Source organism: Monopterus albus, unplaced genomic scaffold, assembly GCF_001952655.1.
Source record: "Monopterus albus unplaced genomic scaffold, M_albus_1.0 scaffold20.1, whole genome shotgun sequence".
NCBI lineage: Eukaryota > Metazoa > Chordata > Actinopteri > Synbranchiformes > Synbranchidae > Monopterus > Monopterus albus.
Window position 1 is genome coordinate 2,140,362 of NW_018127900.1, and position 17,613 is coordinate 2,157,974.

Consider the following 17,613-nt stretch of genomic DNA (forward strand, 5'->3'; position numbering starts at 1 on the left):
TCGCAGATATCAATATACCTGCGTGTTTCTTCATACATCTGAGGGTCCAGCAACCCCTTCATACTCTCCTTGTCTTGGCATCCTTGGCGTGCTGGTCATGGGTCATGGGTCCTGGATCCTGGTTCCGAGGTCTGGTCACTAGTCGATCATACCTCAGGAACGCGATGTCTCCCCTCGCCCTGGCCTCCCTTAACTTCGGCATCAACTCCCTTCTTCTCTTCCTCACAGACTCGGTGTAATCTTCATTTATATAAATATTAGATCCTTTAAGCTTCTTTGCTTGTTGCAGTATGTGTGGCTTATCTTTCTCTTTCATCAACTTTAACATCACCACCCTCGGACCACGATCAGAAGGTTTCCAGACTCTGTGAGCCCGCTCCATCTCAATTTCTTGATGAATTTGCAGTTTATTCTTTAGAATCTCCTTTACTTTACATTCCGCTTCTGTCCAGCTTTCTCCAGCTGTCTCCTTGATTCCCTCAAAGATCAGTAATATGGTAAGATACTTATCTGTGGATAGACGGTGTTGGTCATCTTGTAATCTGGGGGCTATTTCACCCTGACATATGTGAATGTAAGAGCGATGGGATTGGCTCCATTTTTCCATAGTCCATTGTACCATGCTAATTCATCATTGAAGACACTGTAATATTATTGGAAACAATAAAATAAGGCGTAACGACATGTCCTGTTTTTATGAAAGAGATTATATTTGTCTATAGATTATTCTTATTAATATGATGAATTTATGCATTTTCAGATAGTCATACAGTACAGTCATATGTAAATACACTGTAGGGATGGTTAAATGTTTCCTAGAAATAACATTTATATACTACTAATCTGTTTCATAGTTATGTTTTGTACAGCACTGCAATTATAGCTAGATCATGTTCCCTGACATCATTTTGCCTAGGAAGTGATTCCTTTATGTACTGCACACAAGGCATAGCGAGCTGGTCAGGGTTGGCGCGCTATGAGAAATTATTGTGCAAGTATAGGAAAACATATTTAATAGGATGCCAGTAAACATTTTGCTGGTGCATTCAATATCAACATTCTGTGACTGGCCAAATGATAAATGATCAAAGTTTTGTCATTATGTTGATATTGATATGATACATAATCTGGGTGGTATTTCCAAAATGTATTTGCTGTTGCAAAGTAATAGTATATACACATCCTACCAAAACATTTTTCAAGTTTAATAAAATATATTTCATTTAATAATAAACAGTGATTCTTAGTATGATTTTAGCTTAGAGTGAACTGTGGTGGGACAAAGGTTTTACATGATAAAATTAAGGAGAAGGGATTTTTAAAATGTTTTTAAATTGTAAACCATTAAAAAAGATGTAAATGTAATATGAAGGTCTCCTCAACTTCCTTGATAGCCCATGTCTTTGAAACCTGTCACCTTGTACCGCCCTCCTCACCCAACCTTCCTCAGTTAAGTCAGTTGTGTATCCTCATGGTATGCTTTGCTGCTATGACACGAGGGGATTAGCTGCTGATGACTGTTGATGCTGTCTTGTCCACCAGCCAATCTCATCCACCAGCCAACAGACACCAAGAAGGTAACAGTGGGCTTGTAGTCAAACCGTCCAGAAATGCCATTTCACTTCACCCAGGCAGATTTTCAGTTTGTCAGCTTCAGGTCTCTTGACAGATGTGGAAATGGCGCCAAAGGGTGAAGCAGATGTTTGTGTGGTTCTAGAAACAGATGTAGGCATACAGTACCTGTGTTGACTGAACTGATTTTACAGAGATGGTTAAGATTCAAAATGAAATAAAAAGCAATGTATTTTTACATGCTTGACATTCTACACAAAAGAGAGGAGCTCCTTTCAACAAGCTTTAAGTACTACTTCAAGACAAATTCTAGCCACAGAACAACATCACTTGTCTCTGCTGTAGATAACATGACACAAAGCCACCTCTCCTATTGCTGCTAATACAGTACTATACTCTATCATACCATTTACAAATACTTGTACCTATCGGTATGAAGCTGCACCTCTCGACTAAATTTACCTAACTATTGTCACTAAGTCACAGCATAACCATCTGTGGCAATTGTTTCCTAACCTGTCAGTATTTGATTTAGCTCATCATATTAAAATTCCACAAGAGAATTGATCTCTAGTTTCACATATGGTGAATCTTTGCAAAAGCAAAATGAAAATGAAAAATTAAGTCTTCTGGGATGTTGCACTGAACTGGTTCTTTCACAGACTGCCAAACTGAACTGACTATCAATTAACAAGCTGAAATGAGAAAGAAACAAAGATAGTGAATGATTACACACAGAGTATAGTGTTTTACACATGCTAATGAATTTTATGACTCCAGATTGCCCCTAGGAGTGAGTGTGGGTGTGTGTGGTTGCTTGCCTCTAAGTGGGAGCCCTGTGATAGACTGGCGACCTGTCCAGGGTGTACCCTGCCTCTCGCCCAATGTCAGCTGGGATTGGCTCCAGGTTTAAAGACCTGAAGTTTATGTTCTACATCTCAACTTTATATAAATAACTAATACATGAATTCAGAAAGTCAAGCTAGAAATCAACCCAGGATATATGTGATTATGTCCAAATAACCTAGGAACTATATTGCTAGTTATCCTTTCCTTTGATTACCATTTGAGTTTCAAGGTAAAGATAATCGTCAGCAGATCCTCTTTCCACAGTGACACTAGATGCTGTGTGCTGCTGCACGTAAGTGTACAAATACACACAAGATAAAGTTTCTGTCTATGGTAGCATGCTCTATACCCCGAGTTTTGGTTTCGGGGACAAGAAGCAGCTTTTGAAGTCTTTAACAAAACCGACATAGTAAAAACAATACGAAAGAAGAAGAAGAAGAAGAAGAAGAAGAAGAAAACATTAGATTGGTTTGTTAAAGTCCGTTTTGCATAAGCAGTCTTCTAAATTCTGGAGGAGTATTTTTGTTAAGTCAGCTGGATCAGGGAACCAAGCCTTGACATTATCTGTCAGGATATCTCCTTTGCATTGTTTTCTGTTTAAAAATCGTATGTCAGTGGAATTAAATGCACAAACAGTTAAATGGTTTTAAGTTACCGGATGAGCAACCTGATCCTCTTATGTCTTTAGGGGTCCTGAAGCACAGATTTCATTGTTACAGCTAGCAGACTGTAAAGCTCTGTCTTGCAAGCTTTCTTTGTGATTCCGTGCATGTAAAGGTGTGCAAGTATGTTTGTGATGATACAAGGCCTGTCCCTAGATTAGAGATGGTGGTGGTGCTGGTAGTAATGGTTTAGATGGGATCATATCTAGATGGATGAAAGATGATTGGATGGAAGAATGGATGGAAGGGATGGGCAGGTTACCTCAGGGACTCATCAACAGGAGACAGAATGGGGGAAACAAAAAAAACCAGCATTGCCTTGTTTTCTCTTTCAAGGCCAGTGTGACAGCAGCTGAGACCTGCTTAGCTGAGTGGATATTTGAACCCTGAGCAACCCTCTCCCTCTCCTCTTCTGTTTCTCCCTCCCTCCTGATCCTCTTTGCTCTTTCATTTGGTGTCTTCAATTTCATTAAGTTGATTTACATTATTCAGACAAACTCATTAATCACATTTTCCCCTGGTTATAATCTGCTTGTCATTCTGAACCCTGGCGAGGGAAAGACAAAAAGGAAAAAGGACGAATGAAGTAAAGGAAAAATGAGGTAGATGGATAGATTGTGTTTTACTGCAGGGTCGCTTGGTCTGAACAGCCAAACCAATGCAGTTCACTGTAATTACGCTCATCTTTATAGATATTTTGTCAGAGAGAGGAGAGCCAGACTTGTGTTTATCTCTAGAGCCAGATGGACATGAGAAAGATAGAGAACCACAGAGAGGGGAAGCAAGAGGTAAAGAGAGTGAAAGCCAGAGGTGGGGGCAGAAATGGGAATACAGTAAGAAACTAGACACTAACACAGAGAGAGAGAGAGAGAGTCATGGGAGGCTCCAGCCAGAGTCTTTCAGTCGATGATGATGAATTACTTTGACAGAGACAATCAGGATGAAATGTTAATGTGTGTGTGCCAGAGGATGCAGTCACAGCCAGACTAAGTCCTCCTATGGGGAAATGAGATGGGTTGTCAGAGCACACACACAGAGGCAGTCACACTAAAATGCACACATAGTTGCAAGTATATACAATCATGCAACAAATCACTGGGGGAATGGATGCTATATTTGCCAGCTGTTTGCTTATATACAGTATAGATCCTTTCAGTGACGGGTGAAATGTATGAAATGTCACTGCTTTCCTGACCTTTGTATACAAGTAGGCGCGGGCACTGTATGTCTGGACTGTGTTTGCTTCTAAAGGGAGATATTCACACAGCGTTCCAGAGGCTGCTGGGCTTGCCTAAAACTGTGTATTTTCAAATCTCAGGATGTACTGTCACAAAACAACTGAACAATTTTGGGTCCTGCTAACATCTTTTATGCACTTTGTTTCCTTTTTATCTGTGGTAGTTGTGTCAGAAATACATTTAACCTTGCTTACTCGACACTGCTGCCTGTTCTAAACTGATAAATGTTGAGTTTTTCCAGTGTTGTTTTTGAGTTATCCTAAAAAGGCATGGCTCCGTGGATGGCTAGTGCCACTATTACTGTAGGTTGACATTTGTCGTTTTGACTGAAATGTGCATCGTATCTGTTTTATGGATTACCACTGACTTTTCATCAAGTGAATCAAGTCGTCAGGACTGAATGTCAATTTATCCAATACTTCACTTTATGATATATCACCAACAGAACTAATGTCCTTACCTTTAGACTCAGCTGCAACTGTATGTTGACAAACTAATGTGCTAAGCTAAGATGCCGAACATGATAAAGATCATAGGTACTGTACCTAGATGGTTAGTATTATTATTGTCAGCAGTGTGAATCTGACATGATAGCTCTTTATCCACTGAATAAACTATTATTATAGATGTGTCTGTTTGAGCAAAAACTTTTTGCCTCTCCCCTAAGTCTGTCCCTTCTCTAGCACTTTACAGCAACTATTTCCCAACTTATCTTTAAACTCCTTCTTCAGATCTTTTCATGAACTGTGACAGTATTTAATTTACAGAAGCAAACTGTAGACTTTTTGTCTGGCAGTCAGCCAAGCAGACAGAGCCAGAGACAGACACAAAGAAACACAAAGAGCCACATAGACAGGGAAATAGCTGGACTTTTTAGTGGTTTTGATTGAAAGGAAGCAGTAATCTTGGCATTAGCTTAACATCAAGGTGGGTGAGCTTGACAGGCTCTGGCTTTCCTCTGTGTTTCCACTGTGTAAATCCTGGGAGGTGCAGGTAGGCGCACGCCCACTGTATGACTGGCTGTAACACAACACCTATAAGGGCAAGCACATAACCAGAGCAGCCCATCACTGCAGCCTCTCCCCTCATTCTCTTCACACTCTGTCCTTCATTATCACTCAGACTGAGAACAACAGGTCAGGGCTGAGGCTCTCGCCACCTTCAGTCTGGCTCCCTTGGCTTCTATTTTCTCTTCCTTTATCCATATACTGACAGGAAGTCATAAATGCCGATCTTTAGATGTTGCCTGAGTTGGGTAACAAATGAGGTTAGAAGGTTGCAAGGTTAAAGATGAAAGCCAGAGGAATCGTTTGAGGATCATAGCAGAAGCCTTGCATGTGGCGTGCTGGCGCAACAAGAAGTTTCAAAGAAAAAAAAAGTAATCAGACTTTGTAAGCGTGAAATGGGAGGCTGTTAAAGCTTTTATCACTTGAGAAGAACAACACTTAGTGAGCTATGGTGTGAAAAAGAGAGAATAGATAAGAAAGAATAATTGTATCCTCCACTTTCCAGATTTCAAGTTTTCAGCACTTATGCAGTGTTATCATAAAATGTAAACAAGTTTTTCTTCCAGTTCACTGCTCATTCACATTCTGGAAATTACACTACTTCTGTTTACTTTGGTGGATTGTAAATAGATTATGATGCAGCTATTGTTTACACTTTACCACTGTCGGGAGAACTTCTAAAGTGGCATCTACCACCCTGAGGTCCTCAGATACTGGTTTATTAGTTGTACCTAAAAGAGATCAGGGGTGCATGAAGGCGCATTTAGTTACTGTGGTCCCTCCCTATTGAATGCTTTGCCTAGTGAGCTTCAATCTATAATGACTGTGCCCACTTTTACAGTTAAGCTTAAAACATTCTTAGGCCTATGAATAGTATTGTGTGCATCTGTGTGTGTGTGTCGTAGTTGAATTAAATTTCATTGCTGTGAACGTAAAATGCTCGACAGGTATTTGGGCATGATACTCACAGCTGCTTAGCTCAGCTGAATTGTAAATGTGTTGGTGTTGTATATGTCTGTCTGGTTGTGCATGGAGGTGTACATGTGAGCATCTGTGTGTTCGTGTAGGATGTACATATACTTGTGCTGTATAAATAAATATGCCTTACCTAAATGAATAAAGAAAGACAACCTGGTTTAATTATGACAACACTTAATTTGAATCTAAATGTAAAGAGGTTTATCTAATGACTGTAGTATTCCTGAAACCTACAGAGCCAAAATCATGTGGTCACATCCTGTTAGCTTCTGCTCCACTAGCTTCAGTAACTCTATGCAGTCACTGTAACTCTCATTCACTGTAAGCAAACTAAACGTGTTCCTCAGATTGGTTTATCATATTCTAAGACAAGCCACCAACTACTACAAAACTTACTAATGAAAGACAAAAGCTTTGTGGTTTTAAACACTCTCTATTAGTCAAGTTACATTTAAGTAAAATGTTAAGCTGGCTGTATGTCTTTTGTTTCCCAGTACCCAGAAACAGTGATATTATAAAAACAGGAGGTGTCAGTTTTAATTTTTTGTTTCTTTTTTGACCTTTTGGGATAGGAGCATTAAACATTACAAGCTTACAGCAACCCAGTGTCTTTTTCTTAAAGCTGTACAAACTAGCTAGCCTGGTCTGGCTTAATGTGGACCAGCTCATCTCATCTCATCTCAGCTTTGAGACCCCACAGGGGAAATTTACAGCCATGATGTATAGCCCTAGCCAATGAATTAATGCAACATTTCCATTAGAAAAATTGCATGACACAGCTGATATAAGAAGTTAGAGATCACAAAGACACTATGACACAGCATGGAAAATTACTTATCGGAGAAACGTCATCTGTGCTTTGTTGAAATATGTGATGGGAGGCAGAGACAGAGACTGCAATGTATACGTTTCTCTGGAAGAGCAGAGCTGAGAGGATCTTGAAATAAATTTCAGGACAAATGCCAATTAGGTTCTGCATATTCTAACACTTACAAAATTGAAAGAAGATGATTCAGATGTAATTTCATACTTTTCTACACCAGTTAGCGTGTGATTTTAAAGTTTCTGAAGTACAATCAGTGTTCTTTGTAACTGTACACTATAATTACAGCCTAATTGCTGTGCATATGAGAAACAATGACGCGAGTCTTGGTTCAAACAGCTGGTAAACAAACACAAGGTCAGATTTTCTTGGTTGTCAATTCAAAGAAAAACTGTATGTCTTATCTCTGTCTTTCTTAATTTTATTTTCTCTTATAAAAGATCTTTTGTGCCTAAACACTCGCTGCACTGACTGGATGCGTCTGGGCTGAAACAATCTTCCTTCATAACAGCTTGTAGTTTTAGTTGTCACATTTTTACATTTACAATTAGCATGTGTGGTTTTTGCTCAGGCTGCCCAACCAGCCAAGGATTCAAAGTGCTGTGTGCACTTGCATTATCATTACATCACTCACTAGACCAAAAACAGGATGAAACATTGGGAGAACTGTATTTCTCATAACATTTTAAACTGGAGTTATTTTTATCCTGGGTCTGTCTTTTACATTGCTGCATAAATGAACTGCAGAGCTTCTTCTCTGTATTGATTTTGTGGTCCCATTATAAAGAATGCACCTCTCCTGTGGCACCAGTATTCATACAGCTCATTACAAGAACCTGGCATTCAGGGTTTATTACCTTATGCTTTAATGCCTGTCATACAAATGATGTCAGTTTTATATCTTGCTTAGCATAAAGAAGCATCAAATGCTATTTATAGCCTGCAATGTTAATTGTTGTAAAACAAGCTCATATGTGACCAAAGTGTTAGGCAGTATCTACAGCAGTCATAAACACATCTGAATTTAATGAAGGTTAACTAACAATCCAGCCCCATGCATGTGTAAACCTAAAAGGATTTATTGGCAGAGTCATAACTAAGTGTTGATGGTTAATTAACCTGCATTAAGTTGTTTTGCCATCAATGGCTTCAACATTATGTATAGAAATGTTATTTGACTTGATCCTAACGTAGGTCACAACCACATTAAGGCCACAAATTATAAATAGACAGCTTTTTTTTTATTAGAATTTGAATTCATTTTAGAAATAGCTTGTTTTTGCAGCATCAAAATCTTCATACATTTCATAAGCTAAGTTACAAGAATGACTTAAATTTGCATGTATTCTAGTAAACATACAAGTTATGCACAGCTAGTCGTGTGGAATGTCTTACAGCTCGCTATCTCACACATGATATTAGAACAGCACTGTGGGCATATAGTGACACACTAAGTGGTCTAACTGCACTGATTGGCTTTGTTTTAATCATGTTTAGAGACAGAGACACTGGTTTCCTGAAGAATTACATTGTATATCTCTGAAAGCATCTTCCTGTTTAATCTGTTCACACTCATTTCTTGCATTTATAAATTTCTACCTTATTTCCTCCGGCTGTAATTTATTGACAACTTATCAAACGAATGCCATTCCTTAAAGTTTTTGCCATGTCAGAACTGATTGCTGTACTTTTGCATAGTGCCATAACAGTAATGACAATCGCCACTCTGCTGTGGACTGACAACATTTGTGTGCAATCAACTGCACTGCACTGTGTAATGCATTTTCTTTTCATACATTTTATTTTTCACACTGGTAGGGTGTCTCAGTGATCTGCCTGCCTGAGCGCTGTCATCTCGTTCATTAGTTTAGAGCTGGATGTGAGCTACATCACTCCTACAATATGGTCCGTGGAGATAACAAGATTCAGACAGATTCATTCTGTACATTGGCAAAACTGCTACTGTGGTATAATGTGTTGTCAGTCAGTGACTGGGGCCTCGTGCGGCAGCTGAATTGAATGTCCTGGTTTATCGGAAATGATTCATAATGCTATTTGATATGATGCCCTAAAAGAAAACAAGATACTCTGTTATCAGTATCACAACATCACAGGCTAATACAGAATGTAATTGTGTTTAGTTTATTCCACCCTCCATTACAAATACATTTCCTTGCATAGAGGAAAATAGAGGGAAACAGTCTGTGGAATGAGGTTTTATTCTATTCCGAAGATGTGCATGGATTTTAGTTACAGAGAGGGCAGGGAAGCTGAGAGATGGCATGTACTGTAATGAAAGGAAGAGAATGAAATGTAACGTCCAGAGAATGAAAAAGGTGGTTTGTACTAGATGAATATGAAATAGATAAAGGTAATCAGAGAGGGACCAAAAATCATATGCTAATGCTATGCTTTGCTCTCCTCAGACCCATGGCCATCACATTACCTTAATAGAGATTAGCATCATGCTTGGTGAGATCTGATAGGCCTGTTTCTGTGCAACAGAAGGCCAGCTAGCCAATTATCAGCAAGGACACAGGCTCAGTCACTTAGCATAATGGAACCTGCATCAAATGAACTGGGGCTCAACAAGAAAATGCCATTAACAGAGCTGAAATGATTTTCTCTGATGGCACAAAAGCAAATTAAATCATGTCATATTTGCAGACCTATGATTGAAACCGATGCACATGGTATCTGTGTTATAGGCCAACATTATTTACAGAGTAACATGACAGATTTATGGTTTTTACTTTTATTCAAAAGGATTTATTATTATATGTGTATGATTATATGGGTATGCTGATACCTCTAGTACACTTCTCACTGTTTGCAGCTTTACAAATTGTGCAGTTACTATAAATGCACCATTGACAGATTGTGGAAAAGTGGCACAGTTCAACATACTGCAAAGCTTGCTGAACAGCAACACAAAGAGGAGTGCATTAGGTACACAATGAGGCAGAGATAGAGATGGTATCACACCTTGTACAACTCTGAAGCACACCTATTATGAAGAAGCAGGAGGCTGTGAGATGTGAAGACTGCGCCAGATGGATACAACAACAGAAAACCATCACACCTCGTATTCAGTCCCTGCAGGCCACTGGCTTATATCCGGTGTCTGCTTTACCAGTTCAGTTGCAAGAAGAGCAAAAGAACATAGCAGAACAGCTGGAAAAGTTGAGTGTTAAAGCCAAAGCAGAAGAAAAAATCCCAAAACAAAACAACAAAAAACAAGAGCACTCAGAGAGCGCATGTACCTCTGCCAAGGCACAACATTCACTCATGTAAACGGGTCCTACATATGTCTGTCAAATTTTAAATGATCTGGATAAGAGAGATGACTCTTTTAAAGTTTGACTATTTTCTGCCAAAATCTAATCACTTCTAGGGTTGGTCCCTATCGATGTCTATACCAAGTATGGTGACGGTCTGTAATCCTACTAACCAACCAACACACACGCAGAACCAAAAACATAACCGCCTTGACAAAGGCAAAACAAACAAACAAAAAAACAGTTATATATATATTGAAAAGTGAACTGAGAGAAGCACTGAGACTATTTTGCCAGAGGTCTTGACTTTTCAGATGTGTACGGCAACACAAGGTTAAACGCACTTTATCATCAACAACAGATGATAAAATGTCCAAGAACAGAGGTCATGTCAACTGCAGGTACTGACACATATAACTTACAGTACATGACTTCCTACATACATGCTGGTTTAATTATAACTTTGTCTACTCAGTCAAGGGAGAGCAAGGATAAAATTTCAATTTCTTTCCTCCAAATCTCATTGAGTCTGTAATATCCATGGCAAAAACCACTTAGTGAGCTGCCGCTGAATATCGACTTTGAGACTTTTCTCATTTACAGTCTGGGCCTGTCGAGGAAAAGGGTTTATAACTACTCAATGCTCAGGCCAGAATTACAGTTATTGTTTTATTGATTGCTCATCCTCTTTTATTTGTAGGAAAACTACCCAAGGAACACAGAGTCCCTCAGCTGCTTCTCCCATACCTCCTCTAAATACCCAAACTAATTTCCACTATGACTCAAAAAAATATATGCATGAATTCCAGCGAGTCTATCAAGCTTTTCCCTTTTTGCTTTACTGAAACAGTTTTTTTCATTCTTTTCTAAAAATTGCATAGAAAATCATTTTAGGGCTCATGCATCTTGGATTTGGAAATACTTAACCGGAGACACACAGAAATGGATTTCTCTGCTATGTGTCTCTTTGCTGATGGCTCAGCTGATGTTTACTGAGGAAGCGAGCTTGAATAAGATGTGCTTAACCCCTTCCTGGAAGTCATACCTGCCCCTGCATTTAGTTCTTCCTGTACTGGTCACATATTTGGCTATGTTTTCAACTCCAGGCAGCCTAATTTAAAGTATTACTTGTCCCTGGTCTGTATCATGACTGAGCATACTCGAGCATGACATGGCACAGCATCGCCTGAAGGCACCCTGCAGTCGGCCTTCATAAAGTGAGTTTCCAAGTAAAATGTGCATTATGCCGTGTGACAGTTTCAACACCCCATCGCTGTTCCACAGGGTTCTGTGCTTCACTCATTCCCCTTTCTCTCTGTGGAGTTAATGTGGCATTTAGCTCAGTGACATTCTGACATTTTTAACTGCTATTCCTTTTCTGATGTACCTCAGGAACAACAGTATTTTTTGTATCTCTCAGCTGCTTTTGCTCTTTTGACCAGGGTCAAATTCAACACTAGACAGGTGATCTTTAATCAAAATGACCAAGCCAGTATATGGATTGACAAAAGTATGGCCTTATGTTACAAGCCATACAAAGAGTAGAGGCATGAACAGAGCGATGCCAAAACAATCAGAAAGGCAAGCGGAGGCGCATCAGACTCAAGAGATAATTGGATCAAAATAGAGGCAGAGAAATCCATGTGCAATTTTCTCTGCTTTGTCCACACAGCTCTGTATCAGCTGCTTCCAGATGGATTAAGTTGCACTGCTTGCATCATTGTAAGGGATGATTGACAGGACTGGAAAAGGTCCTGATATTTAAATGTGTAACCTCGTTCTTTTTTTGGGGTCAATCTCCTAAGCAGCAGTGGAGTGTGTGATGTGAGTTGGGATTTGTGTGTGTGGTTCAATGTGTGTCATTGAGTCAGGGCTTGTTTTGATTTATAAATTCCTTTTCCAGACAAAGGAAAAAAGCAGTTTGCACCGCACTCATCTTTTTCTTCTTTACTGCCACTCTCAAGTAGATGAAGAGAAGTGAAACTAGAATTAGGAGGATGAAGAGAGCAGGGAAAGGGAAATGATGGTGATACCATAACAAATGTTTTCATTAAGTCTGTGAGAGGTAGAACATGCAGGACAAATGGCTATGTGCGCCTGATGGAAAAATAAAAATAAAAATGAGTCTACAGCCATGCTAGCAGCTCTGTGAGGCTTTACTTAGATTGACATGGGATTGTTCTGAGCTAAATGCTAATTTCAGCATGTCAGCATGCACAGAATGACAATGCTAACATGCAGGTTTACAAGTTACCATGTTCAGCATCTTAGTTTGCTATGATAGCGCATAACATTTGCTAGTTAACATGTTACTATTCAACTGAAGCTGATGGGAATGTATTGATAATACATAGTTAACTGTGCTTGGATGGCTGGATGAACCATTGTCTTGGTTAAAAAGAAAAAACTAAGTAAAAAATAAAAATCAGGCAGAAAATGAAATGAAAAGAGATTTGCACAATACTGTATTTCCCTTTTGTTCCTGATTATTTTATGCACTAAATATCCAGACTGCCATACCGTTTTTCCTGGTTTCTATAGACTAATCTAACTCCATGTAACATAGGTAGTGCATACTGTATTTAGCAGTTTGATGTTTTTCAGACCTATTTTGCAGCTCATTGCAGCCCCAGCAGCCTCACAAATTCTTGACCTACTTTTAAAACAATGATGTGAGTTGCAGGTAGTTATCTCCTCTTATCTTTCTCTTCAGTTGATTTCTGCTGGTGGCACGTTTGGTGTAGTGTCACTTTACTTCAACTCATTCTCAGACAGAGAACACCCATTAACCTCCACTAATCCTTCCCTCTCTGGTAGAGATAGCCATCTTTCCTTTCCTCCTCTCTCCTCATTACATTTTTTCATTTTAATGTTTATCCTCCTTGCTAAAAAAAAGTGTCCTCAGCACATCCCCTTTGAAAGGATATCCATTGCTTAGAAATAGATAATTGTTTTGAATGCTTAAGAAGCACAGAGGCATGTCCAGGCCTAACGGCTTCTAGATCACAGAGTTATAAAGATAGCAGCTTATCTCCAGTCACTGAATATCTTTTTTAGGTTGCCATTGTTCAAAGTTGGCGCTTTCCTTCTGTTGCCTTGCTGTTCTTCTGTCTCTCTTTTCCCTCTCATGTTTTTGAGTTGTCTTTGGCCCGCTTCCACAATCAATCCGTCACCTCTTAAAAAAAGAGACATTCTTGTATTTGGGCTTCTATTTCAATAAAGGGCCTTCAGCAACAGGGTGCCTCATTCATGTCCACTTCATTGTCTTTTAATAATCAAATCATGATTGATTACCTCTATACAGATATTCACTGGAAATCAACATCTAAGGATGAAAAACGGGGTAGGAGGACAGGGAGTAGGCAAGTCTGTGTGTCTGTATTTGTGTGTTGATCAGGGAAGCTAGTTTGGCTCTTGTTCCTCCCTATTGCTGTCTTTATTCTCTTCTCTTATCATGGCCTCCTGGAATGAGGCAGACAGCTCCTCCTGTCTTTTCTCTCTGATTTATCAGGCCAGGGATGACAAGTGTAAACACCTGCCAAGGTATCCTCCCCATCTGGGAACCCTAGGTGCTTGGATGCACTCCATTTTTTAAATCCCCATATGGTAGATCAATGCATTATTCTCACCTGGTTGTCTTTCTAACCTTCTCTGTTTGGTCTTCTTTTCTACTTTCACACCTCATCTGAAACACAATTTCCTCCAGCATGTTTTAGAACAGGTGTGACTATGGATGTGGTCTGAAGCTCTGTGAGGTTTAGCAAAATGTTATTTATGTGGCGGAGTTGTAAAAGTGTATGGTTTTATTGTAGTCTGGTGTTGTATTCAGACCCACGTGGAAGATCTGTTTCTGCTCTGTAATGATGTGAGACTGTCACACATCAGAAACTTTTGAAGTTGGAAGCTGGAATTACCCCGCTGTCATTCATTCGCCTGTAAAATCACTTTGGCTGTTATTCAACTCCAGCAACCATGAAAAGCAACTACAAAAAACAACACAAAGACAAACCATTCTTCTCTACTGAGTTTTTTATCTCTGCCCAAACACAGGGGAAATGACTGGAATCACTTTCAGAATTTCAAAAATGACTTTTGAAAAACTCAATAGCAAACTCTCTGCAGAAAAAAAGGTCTCGATAGCCCAGAGCACATGTTCTGAACTGTTTTCTTTGGAACTACGTTTTGAAGAAACAGTCCCTGTGAAAACTGTGAGTTCTGTGGCTTATCACAAGTAAAATGGACAAATATGTCTCCTCATAATTTGGCTGAAACCACTTTAAGTAGTACACAGAACTGAGCACAAAACACAAGCAGGTGGCATTGTGCTTATGTCCTCTATTACAGAATTCCAATTAAAGATACAAATAGCAGTACCTCCTTCAAATGTGGTGACTGGCCGTAAGTACACGTAGACATGTAACAGCACATTACCAGTAAGCTACCCCTTCTCTTTGGCATTTTTGCCTGTAGACCCTTCAGCAGCAATCTGTGGACATTACCCAGACTGCCAAATATAAACACAAGCAGGCTGCACTCGTATCAAAGCTGTCAGAAAACATTTACTACAAGAAGCTGCTAAACCTTATGAAACACTGGCTCCTGATTAGACTATGATCCCAATTCTTACCAGACAAGGGTCTGACAATGACATATTTAGAAATATCATTCTCTGTTGCACAGCAATGTATAGGACCTTATGTGTGTCATTAACACACAAGGCAAACAATTTGGTACAGCTGTGAGATGTAAAGCCAGTTATATACATGGCAACCATTCAAAATATGTGACAAGGACTCGAGCACAGACTGATGGGATGAAGAACACACAAGAAAATGTAACATAAATACAAATAAATCCTCCATAACTGTCCTCCAGAATGACTCGTGTATTCTGATTTGATGTTCCCTGTCAGTCAGTAGCTATACTGTAAATCCCCGTTTCAAAAATAAAACATTTATCTGAACTTTTACTATGTTAATTAGGCCAAAGACCCCATCCACTCTGGAGACATTGCTCTATTTCTTCTTTATTTCCTGAGGCACTTTGTCATCTGAACACAAACATACGACATGTTGATTTTAGGTATTTGGCTGAAACAAATGATGCGGTTGTTTCTCTTGGGCTTCTAAACACATTCAGAGGCATCACCTACAGTACAGGTCTGTTCTGATGTAATTCAGTACTAGTCTCATCCCACAGTTTGATGGCTGGCACAGAATACCCAGGACCTGCTCAGCTGTGTGCATGTGTGTGCAGTTGGAAGAAAAATCTGCCCAACAAATCTTCATCATCTGTGTCTAGACCTCTACTGTTTTTTGGGGCATTTAACCTAAATGTGCAGCTAAATGTCGGCTAACGTCTCCTTCATTTTCCTCACCTGCAGCTCTCTATTGCTGACCTTGTCTTGGTGTGTTACTGTGTGCATGTTTTCGCTGCGGGCACCCATAGCCAACATGTTCATGCAACAGCAGTAATAACATCATTAGGCCTAATAATGTGTTTATTGTTAAAGCTAATGCAGTTTGGATCAGCTGTACCCATGAGGCTGCTCGATTTTGGGAAGGAAGCTGGATGTGTGTGTGTGTCTGTCTGTGAGTTTGTATTCATTTGTTTGTTCTGAGCTCATTTATTGCTGACACAGTTTGAGTTTATGTGTGGGTTCTTTAAGTTTTCTGCCTCTAGTTGTGTGCATTTTCTTCTTCTAAGGATACAAAGTGACTGAGTATGTACAGTATAACTGAGTGTGTGTGTGCGCCCATATGTACAGTCATGTGTGTATAGTTATTCATAAGATGGCTGATATGTAGAGGGATTCGGGGGGGTGGTCCTTGTGTTTTTATTACCTGCTGGTGGCCTCCTGCCAGCATCCAGCTTGATTAACTCTACTCTTTCTCTTCTTTCTGCCTTACACACACACACTTATGCACACACACAACCAGTTACTTTATCACTGAGAATGTGCAGGAGGGGAAAGGGAATAGCAGCTAAGGTTTTGAAAATGTTATTATCTATTAAAAGCCTGAGGAGGAGGCACAGGGCTACACTCTTTATGTCTCCTCTTTGGTTGTTTTTCAAGGAGAGTTTTTATAAGAGAGGAAATCCGCAAACTTTCAGCTGCATGAGTGCGGTTTTTGGTTGTAGATCTTTTATTGCTCAACTTTACACACATTTGAGCCTTGATTCAAGGATCCTGATGATGTTCATACACACAAGGAAGCTATTTGATCTTCCACAAAAACGGTGTAATTCAGTAAAAACAGACTGTGTCTCCCTCCTGTTACTCATGTGTGGCAGCTGGTAATGAAAGGGCCACTGGAAGACTCAAGGGTTTCACTGAAGCCATTTTGTGGTCAATTTATTTTGTGCATCATATGAAGCAGTGCGAGATGGTTTGACTAACAGTTTTTAGCATCCCATTACACCCGGTTGATATAGATCGAAGATGTCTGTCTGGACTTCAGCAGCCACCAGTTTTCAGTAGGTGCAAGGCAAACGTGCGGAGTACGACTAATCTTCTGAGAATAATTTCAGCAATCAATAATACCACAACATCTCCATTCATATGGAAGAAGCAGATATTATAGTTTCACATTTGACTGTGACATAATCTCTAAACACAGCTTTACAGGACTTTGCTCTTTTTGGAGACTCTAGTAGCCAGATCACATCTCGTTTCCTTGATCAGCAAATCCACCCATCATTCACTGTGTTAGCTCCCTCAGGGCTAGCCTCTCTGCTCCATGCCACTTCCTGCTCATTAATCAGCCGATTACTGTAGAACATCAGTGTCAAGGTTCTGTAGAACACCATCTTTAAGCCCTTTGCAGAGGTTTACTGTAGTGTATAGAAAGAAGAAGACGAAAGATTTGTTTAAAATTTTGCCAGAGCTGGAAAGCTCAGTGTAAGTATGAATCGGACGGCCTTCATTTTGTAGGGTGAGGGAAAATCAATTTTAGTGTTTTTTTCTTTGTGAAATATAGAGTGTAGTACTAAAAAACTGTGTGAGGATAAGAGGAGTAGGCCAGGAGTGAGAAAGGAAGGAGGAGAATGAAGCGGCTTGCGAGATCAAGGTCGTATCCAGGCTTTAGTATTGGTATTCTCCTCGGTGTTAGAGTGATTCTCCTAGTGAATAGTGTTTTCATTCCTCTCCTGAATGAGATTCACAGGAGCATGGAGCAAGAGAAGGGGAGAAAGAGAGAGAGAGAG

The 17,613-nt window shown here is 39.7% G+C and overlaps 1 protein-coding gene and 1 long non-coding RNA gene across 2 annotated transcripts in view; one reads left to right on the forward strand and one right to left on the reverse strand.

Moving 5' to 3' along the window:
• The window catches only part of sema6a (sema domain, transmembrane domain (TM), and cytoplasmic domain, (semaphorin) 6A), a 109,452-nt gene that overhangs the window by 30,466 nt on the left and 61,373 nt on the right, over nt 1-17,613 (forward strand). The window lies entirely within an intron of this gene.
• The window catches only part of LOC109956517 (uncharacterized), a 24,976-nt gene continuing 8,643 nt past the window's right edge, over nt 1,281-17,613 (reverse strand). The window contains exon 3 of the long non-coding RNA XR_002274423.1: nt 1,281-1,713. This is a non-coding gene — a long non-coding RNA (uncharacterized LOC109956517). The remainder of the gene's footprint in view (nt 1,714-17,613) is intronic.